The sequence below is a fragment of the Otolemur garnettii genome, unplaced genomic scaffold (genome assembly GCF_000181295.1).
Source record: "Otolemur garnettii isolate 467f Iridium unplaced genomic scaffold, OtoGar3 scaffold00011, whole genome shotgun sequence".
In the NCBI taxonomy this organism is placed as follows: Eukaryota; Metazoa; Chordata; class Mammalia; order Primates; family Galagidae; genus Otolemur; species Otolemur garnettii.
Genome location: NW_003852406.1, coordinates 20705883 through 20715100, shown reverse-complemented (window position 1 = coordinate 20715100; position 9218 = coordinate 20705883). Strand labels below are relative to the sequence as shown.

The 9218-nt window shown below is 39.6% G+C and overlaps 1 pseudogene; it reads right to left on the bottom strand.

Annotated features, from left to right (window-relative positions):
• Positions 1–8659: 8659 nt before the first annotated feature.
• Positions 8660–9015, bottom strand: LOC100959293 (annotated as a pseudogene).
• Between the last annotated feature and the right edge of the window lie 203 nt (positions 9016–9218).

Below are 9218 nucleotides of genomic sequence, written 5' to 3'. Positions count from 1 at the left end.
TGATGCCATAGCACTCTACCCAGGGCAACAGCTTGAGGCTCTGTCTCAAAAAAAAAAAAAAAAAAAAAGAATGATGACTACTGTAGGCCTTGGAAAAAATAACATTTTATCATTAAAATGTTAGAAAATTTCATCTTGTTTCCGCTTTACCAAGAGCTTTTGTCATGAATGGATGTTGACTTTTACCAAATGCCTTTACTACATCTATTGAGATAATCATATAAATTTTCTCCTTTAACTCAATTGAAGTTATGAATTTTTATGTTAAATCATCCTGATATTGTTGGGATAAATCCAGCTTAGTTATGATAAATTGTCTTTGTTATACACTATTAGATTCAGTTTGCTAATATTTTGTTTATAATATTTCTATCCATGTTCATAAGAGATTCTGGTCTGTTACTTTCATTCTCATATAGTCTCCACTAATTTTTGTTGTTGTTTTTTGAGACAGAGTCTCACTTTATTGCCCTCCAAAGAGTACTGTGGCATCATAGCTCACAGCAACCTCAAACTCCTGGGCTCAAGTGATTTTCTTGCCTCAGCCTCCCGAGTAGCTAGGACTACAGGGGTCCACAACTCCCGAGCTCTAGGCAATACACCGGCCTTGGCCTCTCAGAGTGCTAGGATTACAGGCATAATCTTCTTTAAAATGTCAAAAGATGCCATACTCCCTAATTCTATATGAGGTTAAAGTAAATTTGATTTAAAACTAGTGGAGTCCAGGCAGCGTGGCTCATGCCTGTAAGCCCAGCACTCTGGGAGGCTGAGGCAGGTGGAATGCTCAGGAATTCAAAACCAACCCAAGCAAGAGCGAGACTCCATGTCTAAAAATATTTGGATGTTGCGGCAGTTTCCTACAGTACCAGCTACTTGAGTGGCTAAGGCAAAAGACTCACTTGAGCACAAGAGTTTGAAGTTGCTGTGAGCTATGATGCATGGCACTCCACTGAGAGCAACAAATTGAGACTCTGTCTCAAAAAAAAAAAAGAGTTTGCATAAAATTAGAATACAGATGGCTCCCAATTTATGATTTCTTTTGTCTTTATAATCATAAAGTCTTCAGAGATTTGCATTTGATGGAAATCATACTTCAAATTTTGAATTTTGATCTTTTCCTAACTATAGGCTAAAGTGAGTATTCTGAGTATGTTTAAGGTAAGCTAGGATAAAATATGATGTTTGGCAGGTTAGGTGTATTAGATGGATTTCCAACTTAACAATATTTTCAACTTATCAGGGTTTATCAAGATATAATTCCATCCTAAATTGAGGTGCATTTGTAATTTTTTCCCTGAAAATCTTCTAGGAATTGCCTGAAAACCATCTAGGCTTGAGCTTTTTTAAGCCAGTGATTCAATTTCATCAATAATTATTGAACTACTCATGCTTTATTTTATTTTTATTATGTTCATTTTTAATTTTTTATCAACACATAATAGATGCACATTATTTTCAGGGTACATGTGATAATGTGATACATTCATATAATCAAATCAGGGTAATTGGATACCATTACCTTAAATATTTATCTTTTATTTATGCTAGGAGCATTAGAATTATTCTCTTCTAGCTGTTTTAAAACATACAGTAGATTATTAACTATGTTCATACTACTGATCTATTGAACACCAGGTCTTCTTTCTTCTATCTAATTGTATATTTGAACCCACAAATCAACCTCTCTTCATTTCTGCTCTCCCCTACCCTTCCTGACCTTTGGTAATTACCACTGTATGCTCTATCTTCTTCTTCTTCTTTTTTTTGAGACTCACTATGTCACCCTCAGTAGAGTGCTGTGGCCTCACAGATCACAGCAACCTCAAACTCTTGGGCTTAAGCCATTCTCTTGCTTCAGCCTCCCAAATAGCTGGGATGACAGGCGCCTGCCACAACACCCGCCTAGTTTTTGTTGCAGTTGCCATTGTTGTTCTAGCTGGCCCGGGCTGGGTTAGAACCCGCTAGCCTCCATGTATGTGGCTGGAGCTGTAACCACTATACTACAGGCGCCGAGCCTCTACTCTCTGTCTTCATGAGATCCACTTTTTTTATCTCCCATCTGTAAGTGATATACATGTGATATTTGTCTTTCTGTGTTTGTTTTATTCCACTTACAATAATGACCTTCATTCCAGTCACATTGTTAAAAATAACAGGGTTTTATTCTTTTGAGGGTTGAATCATATTCCACTGTGTATACCTAGAATATACCACATTTTTTTTATCCCTTCATCCATCAAGGAGCGCTTAAGTTGACCCCATATTTTGACTACTGTGAATAGTGCTGCAATAAACATGGGAGTGAAGATATATTGATAAATTGATTTCTTTTCTTTTGGATACATCCCCAGTAGTGGAATTGCTGGAATAATAGTCCTATTTTAAGTTTTTAAAAAAAACCTTCATGGCTCAGCGCCTGTGGCTCAAGCGGCTAAGGCGCCAGCCACATACACCTAAGGTGGCCGGTTCGAATCCCCAACCCGGCCCGCCAAAACAACAATGGTGGCTGCAACCAAAAAATGGCCAGGCGTTGTGGCGGGCGCCTGTAGTCCCAGCTACTTGGGAGGCTGAGGCAGGAGACTCGCTTGAGCCCAGGAGTTGGAGGTTGCTGTGAGCATGATGCCATAGCACTCTACCCAGGGGGATAGCTTGAGGCTCCATCTCAAAAAAAAAAAAAAAAAAAAAAAAAAAAAAAAAAAACCTTCATGCTGTTCTCCATTAGAGGCTATACTAATGTACACTCCCACCAACAATGTACAAGGGTTCCCCTTTCTCCACATCCCGGCCAGCATTTGTTATTCCCTTTCTTGTGTGAAGGCCACTTTAACTGCGTAAGATGATATCTCATTGTGGTTTTGAGCTGCATTTCTCTGATGATAGTGATGTTGAGCATTTTTTTAAATATCTATTGGCCATTTCTATATGTTCTTTTGAGAAATTTGAGATCTGTTTATTCAGATCTTTTGCCCTTTTTTTTTTTTTTTGCAGTTTTTGGCCAGGGCTGGGTTTGAACCCCCCACCTCTGGTATATGGAGCCAGCGCCCTACTCCTTTGAGCCACAGGTGCTGCCCACTTTTGTCCATTTTTAAATTGGATTATTTGGGAATTTGCTATCTGTGAGTTGTCTTGTCAATTTCTTGATAATTGTTTCCTTAGCTGTGGTTTTTTTGTTTTGTTTTGATTTGTTTTTTGTTTTTGAGACAAAGTATTTTTCTGTTGCCCTGGCTAGAACACAGTGGCTTCATCATAGCTCACTGAAGCCTCAAACTCCTGGACTAAAGCCATCCTCCTGCCTCAGCCTCCCAAGCAGCTGGGACTATAAGTTAGTACCATAGCACCCAGATATTTTTCTATTTTTAATAGAGACCAGGCTCTCACTCTTGCTCAGGCTGGTCTCAAATTCTTGAGCTCAAGGAATCCTCTCATCTCAGCCTCCTAGAGTACTAGGATTACAAGTGTGAGCACCATACCCAGCCATTTGTACAGAAGGATTTTAGTTTGATGTAAGCCTATTTGTCTATTTTTGCTTTTGGTGTCTCTAATTTTGAAGTCTTAACCAAAAAATCTTTACCCAGACTAATGTCTTGGAGCATTTCCCCAATGTTTTCTTCTACTTGTTTCATACTTTTAGGTCTTAGATTTAAATCTTGAGTTCCTTTTGATTTTACTTTTGTATATAGTGAGAAATAGGAGATAGTTTCACTCTTCTGCATATAGTCATCCAGTTTTCCCCAGCACCATTAAGTGAAGAATGGTCCTATTCTTGGCACCTTTGTTGAAAATGAGTTGGCTGAAAACATGTGGATTTATATATGGGTTCCCTATTCTGTTCCATTGGTCCATGTGTCTATTAGTATGCCAGTGCCATGCTGATTTGGTTACTCTATCTTTGTAGTATATTTTAAATTTAGGTAGGGTGATGCCTCCAGCTCTGTTCTGTTTGATCAGAATTGCTTTGAGTATCTAGGGTCTTTTGTGGTTCCATATAAATTTTAGGATTGTTTTTTCTATTTCTGTGAAGAATGACATTGGTATTTTGATAGAAATTGCATCAAATTTATAGTTGCTTTGGGTAGTAATATTACTTAAAAAATATTAATTCTTCCAATCCATGAGCATGGAATATCTTTCCATTTCTTTGTGTCCTCTTCAGTTTCTTTCATCAGTGTTTTAGTTTTCCTTGTATAGATCTTTCACCTCTTTGGTTAAATTGATCCCTAGGTGTTTATATTCTTTGTAGCTATTGGAAATGGGATTGCTTTCTATTTCAGATTGCTCACGGTTGGCACATAAAAATGTTATCACTTTTCACCTTAATTTTGTAACCCACAACTTCACTAAATTTGTTTATTAGTTCTAATGGATTTTTGGTGGGGTCATTAGTTTGTTTTTTGTTTGTTTGTTTTTTGAGGCAGAGTCTCACCATGTCACCCTTGGTAGAATGCCGTGGTGTCACAGCTCACAGCAACCTCAAACTCTTGGGCTTAAGCAATTGTTTTGCCTCAGCCTCCCGGGAAGCTGGGACTCCAGGCATCCACCACAATACCTGGGATTTTTTTTTGGTTGCAGTTGTCATTGTTTAGCAGGCCCGGGCCAGGCTCAAACCCGTCAGCCTTGGTGTGTGTGGCTCGTGCCCTACTCACTAAGCTATGGCACCAAGCCTTCATTAAGTCTTCCTATATATGAGATCATGTCATCTGCACTCAAGCCTACCTTGACTTCTTCTCCAGTTTAGATCCCCTTTATTTCTTTCTCTTGCCTTGCCTAGTTGCTATGGCCAGGACTTTTAGTATTATCATCAACAAAAGTGGTGAAAGTGAGTATCCTTATTTTGTTCCAGATATTAGAGGAATTTTCAATTTTCTCCATTCAGTATGATGTTGGCTGGGGATTTTGCATATATGGCCTTTAATATTTTGAGGTATGTTCCTTCTATACTGAGTTTATTGAGGGTTTTTATCATAGAGGGATGTTGAATTTTATTGACTGTGTTTTAGTATGTATTGAAATGATCATATGGTTTTCGTTACTGGTTCTGGTAATGTGATGTATCATATTTATTGATTGCTTATGCTGAAACATCCTTGCACCCCTGGGATGAATCCCACCGTCCTGGCAAATGTTTTTAACATCCTGCTGTAGTCTGTCTGCTAGATTTCGTTGAGGATTTTTGCAGCCATGCTCAGTAGTGATATTGTATAGTTTTTTTGTTTGTTTTGCAGTTTTTGGCCAGGGCTGGGTTTGAACCCGCCACCTCTGGCATATGGGGCTGGTGCCCTATTCCTCTGAGCCACAGGCACCACCCCTGTTTCTTTGTTTGTTTTAAGTAGTCACAGAGTCATGGAGACTAACCTTAGTTGTCTTTTTTCGTTGTGTCCTTGTCTGGTTTTGTTACATGGATAATGCTGGCCTCCTAGAATGAGTTTGGAAGTATTCCCTCCTGTTCAATTCTTTGGGAGAGTTTTGAGTAGAATTGGCTTTAGTCCTTTTAATGTTTGGGAGAATTCAGCAGTGAAGCCCTCAGGTTGTGAGCTTTTCTTTGGTGAGAGACTTTTTAATTACAGCTTTGGTCTCAACTTGCTATTGGTTTGTTTGGGTTTTCTATTTCTTTCTTTCTTTCTTTTTTGGTAGAGACAGAGTCTCACTTTATCGCCCTCAGTAGAGTGTTGTGGTGTCACAGCTCACAGCAACCTCCAACTCCTGGGCTTAGGCGATTCTCTTGCCTCAGCCTCCTGAGTAGCTGGGACTACAGGCGCCTGGCTATTTTTTTGTTGCAGTTTGGCTGGGGCCAGGTTTGAACCTGCCACCCTCAGTATATGGGGCCAGCGTCCTACTCACTGAGCCACAGGCACTGCCCTGGGTTTTCTATTTCTTCAGTGTTCAGTCTTGGCGGATTGAATATGTTGAGGAATTTATCTATTTCTTGTACATTTTCATATAAAATAATTTGGTGGCCCATAGTTGTTCATAATAGTCTCTGACTGTATTTCTGTCTCAGTTGTTATGTCTTCTTTCTTTTTTTTTTTTTCTTTTTTTTGAGACAAGTCTCAAGCTGTTGCCCTGGGTAGAGTGCCGTGGCATCACAGCTCACAGAAACCTCCAACTCCTGGGCTCAAGCGAGTCTCCTGCCTCAGCCTCCCAAGTAGCTGGGACCACAGGTGCCTGCCACAATGCCGGGCTATTTTTTTGGTTACAGCTGTCATTGTTGTTTGGCGGGCCTGGGCTGGATTCGAACCCACCAGCTCTGGTGTATGTGGCTGGTGCCTTAGCTGCTTGAGCTACAGGTGCAGAGCCACGTCTTCTTTTTTGTATCTAAATCTGTTTATTTGGGTTTTCTCTCTGTTTTTCTTGGTTAGCTAAAGATTTGTGGATTTTATTTACCTTTTCAAAAATCAGCTGTCCATTTTGTTGATCTTCTATATGTTGGTCTCAATTTTATTTCTGCTCTGATCTGTTATTTATTTCCTACTAATTGTGGGTTTAGTTTGTTCTTTCTTTTCTAGTTCCTTGAAGTGCACCATTAGGTTGTTCCTTTGAAGTTTTCCTGCTTTTCTGATGTATGTTCATTGCTATGAGCTACACTCTTAGGACTGCTTTGGCTGTATCTTTTCATTCCTAACTGTTTTTTCATATTTCTCATTTCTAATTGCTGTGCTACATTCTAGGTAATTTTCTCAAATCTGTCTCCCTGCTTACTAATTCACTATTCAGCTATACTTAATCTTTAGCCTATCCTGCCTACCGAGTCATTAATTTCAATACTTAAATTGTTAAGCTCTTTAAAGTTTCTTTGTGCTTCTTTTTCACATACATTTGGTCATTTGCAGTAATCTCTTTGCCTGGCTTATTTTTAAAAAGTAATAGCTTTATATTGAGAGATAATTCACATGCCACAAAATTTACCTATTTTCCTCTAACCACTAGAAAACCAGGGGAAAAAATCTACTCTTTTTGAAGTATACAGTTCAGTATGTATATTTACAGGAGTTGTACAACCATTACCACTATTTAACCCCAGAACATTTCTATCAACCCAAAAAGGAACCCTGTACCTAGCAGCAGTCATTACCAATTTCCTTCTATCCCGAGCCTTTGGAAACCATTAATCTATTTTCTGTCTGTATGGATTTGCCTATACTAGACTTTTCACATAGACAGACTAATACAGCATATGGCCTTTATGACTTGATTCTTTTCACTTAGCAAAATGTTTCCAAGTTTCATACATGTATGGGTACTTTGTTCCTTCTATGGCTGAATCATATTCCATTATATGTAGATACCAAATTTACTTTCTAGTTGATAGGCCTTTGGGTTGTTCTCACTTGTTGCTATTATGAATAATGCTGCCATGAATATTCATGTGTAAGTTTTTGTGTGGACTTTTTTTGCAGTTCTCTTGGTCATATACCTAGAAGTGGAGTGGTTGGGGTCATGTGGTAACTATATGTTCAATAGTTTCAGGAACCGCCAGACTGTTTTCCAAAGGGGCTGCACCATTTTACAATCCCACCAGCAGCATATGATGGGCTCAATTTCTCTACAACTTCACCCACATTTGTTATTATTCATCTTTTTGAGCCCTAGCTCATTCCCATGAATAAGCTTTTATTTCTTACACGCATTTCCTATCTAGTTATTTGATATTTTCTATCTGATAATTGTAATGACAAAAAACTGTAGGGGCCTAAATGTTATTTCTTGTCATCTGTTATCATTCATGGTGGCTTGTTTCTATCTGTGCTTGATGATACATTTCTGGGAAATTGTAAGGTAGGACTTTTGCTCATTGCTACATCCCTATCCTCTAGAACAGTGTGTTCTTCAATCTTTTCTTTTTAACCTCACAGCACACTTGAACCCATCGTTAACTTCCATAGAACCGTTAAATTATGTTGATCAAAAAAAAAAAGGATAAAAAAAGAAAAGAATAAAGGCTCAGCACTAGCCACATACACCCAGGCTGGCGGGTACCAACCAGCCCCAAGCCAGCTAAACAACAACTGCAACAACAACAACAAAAAAACTAGCTGAGTGTTGTGGCAGGAGCCTGTAGTCCCAGCTATTTGGGAGGCTGAGGCAAGAGAATCACTTAACCCAAGCCAAGCTAAGGTTGCTGTGAGCTGTGATGATACAGCACTCTACCAAGGGTGATACAGTACCCCTCCCCCAAAAGAATATACTTACTATGCTTTGAACTTCTTTTGAAAATAATTTAGTGATCTTTAAAATTTTTCATGGCACACCTAAGATCCTCTCACGGCATACTGGTTGAAAACCACTGCTCTAGGGCAGCACCTATGGCTTAGTGGGTAGGGTGCAGGCCCCATATGCCCAGGATGGCAGGTTTGAACCCGGCCCCGGCCAGATTGCAACAAAAAGATAGCCGGGCCTTATGGCAGGCGCCTGTAGTCCCAGCTACTCGGGATGCTGAGGCAGGAGAATTGCCTAAGCCCAGGAGTTGGAGGTTGCTGTGAACTATGTGACGCCACGACACTCTACCAAGGGCAATAAAATCAGACTCTGTCTATACAAAAAAAAAAGAAAGAAAGAAAGAAAGAAAAGAAATCACTGCTCTAGAACAATGACCAACATGCAATAGACACTCAACAATTTTTTAAAGTCTTTTAATTTTTATTACTCAAAAAAGCTTCATTTCTTATTTAGCTTTCTGACTCTGTGCTTGTACTGTCAACACTTTTACAACGATTTTCTGCTCCTCAATAAGGAAAGCATGCTTGATCTTACTGCAAACATATTTAGCGCACATGGAACCCCCACAGGCCCTGTTGCTGGGTTTTTTGTTTTAGATAACCTCATAAGAATTTTAGGTCTCATAGCACCAACCTCTGGACGTCTGCCTGGGCACATGCCACATGCAGATTTGGGTGTTTCCCCAACCTTCTCAGTATAAAGGCAAACAATTCTATTACCAGGGGTTCAGGACAGCCTAGTTTGGTTAGAGGCTGTATTGTAGGAAAGCCTGTGATGGTATGTCAAACGCTACACCACCATCCTGCGTGCCTCTAGGTGGCATCCCTGGGAGAGGAAAAGAGAACAAACCTTTCTTAAATGTATAAATGAGTCCTGAGGATCTAAACAGGAGAGTAAACCCCAGAAAGGATGTGCTTTTGCTCCTGCTGGGTGCCAGAGTGTTTCGAGATCTAGAGCTAAGTTAGCCTGTATCAGTCAGGCTGTTATTAGGAAAGGAGAAGCCT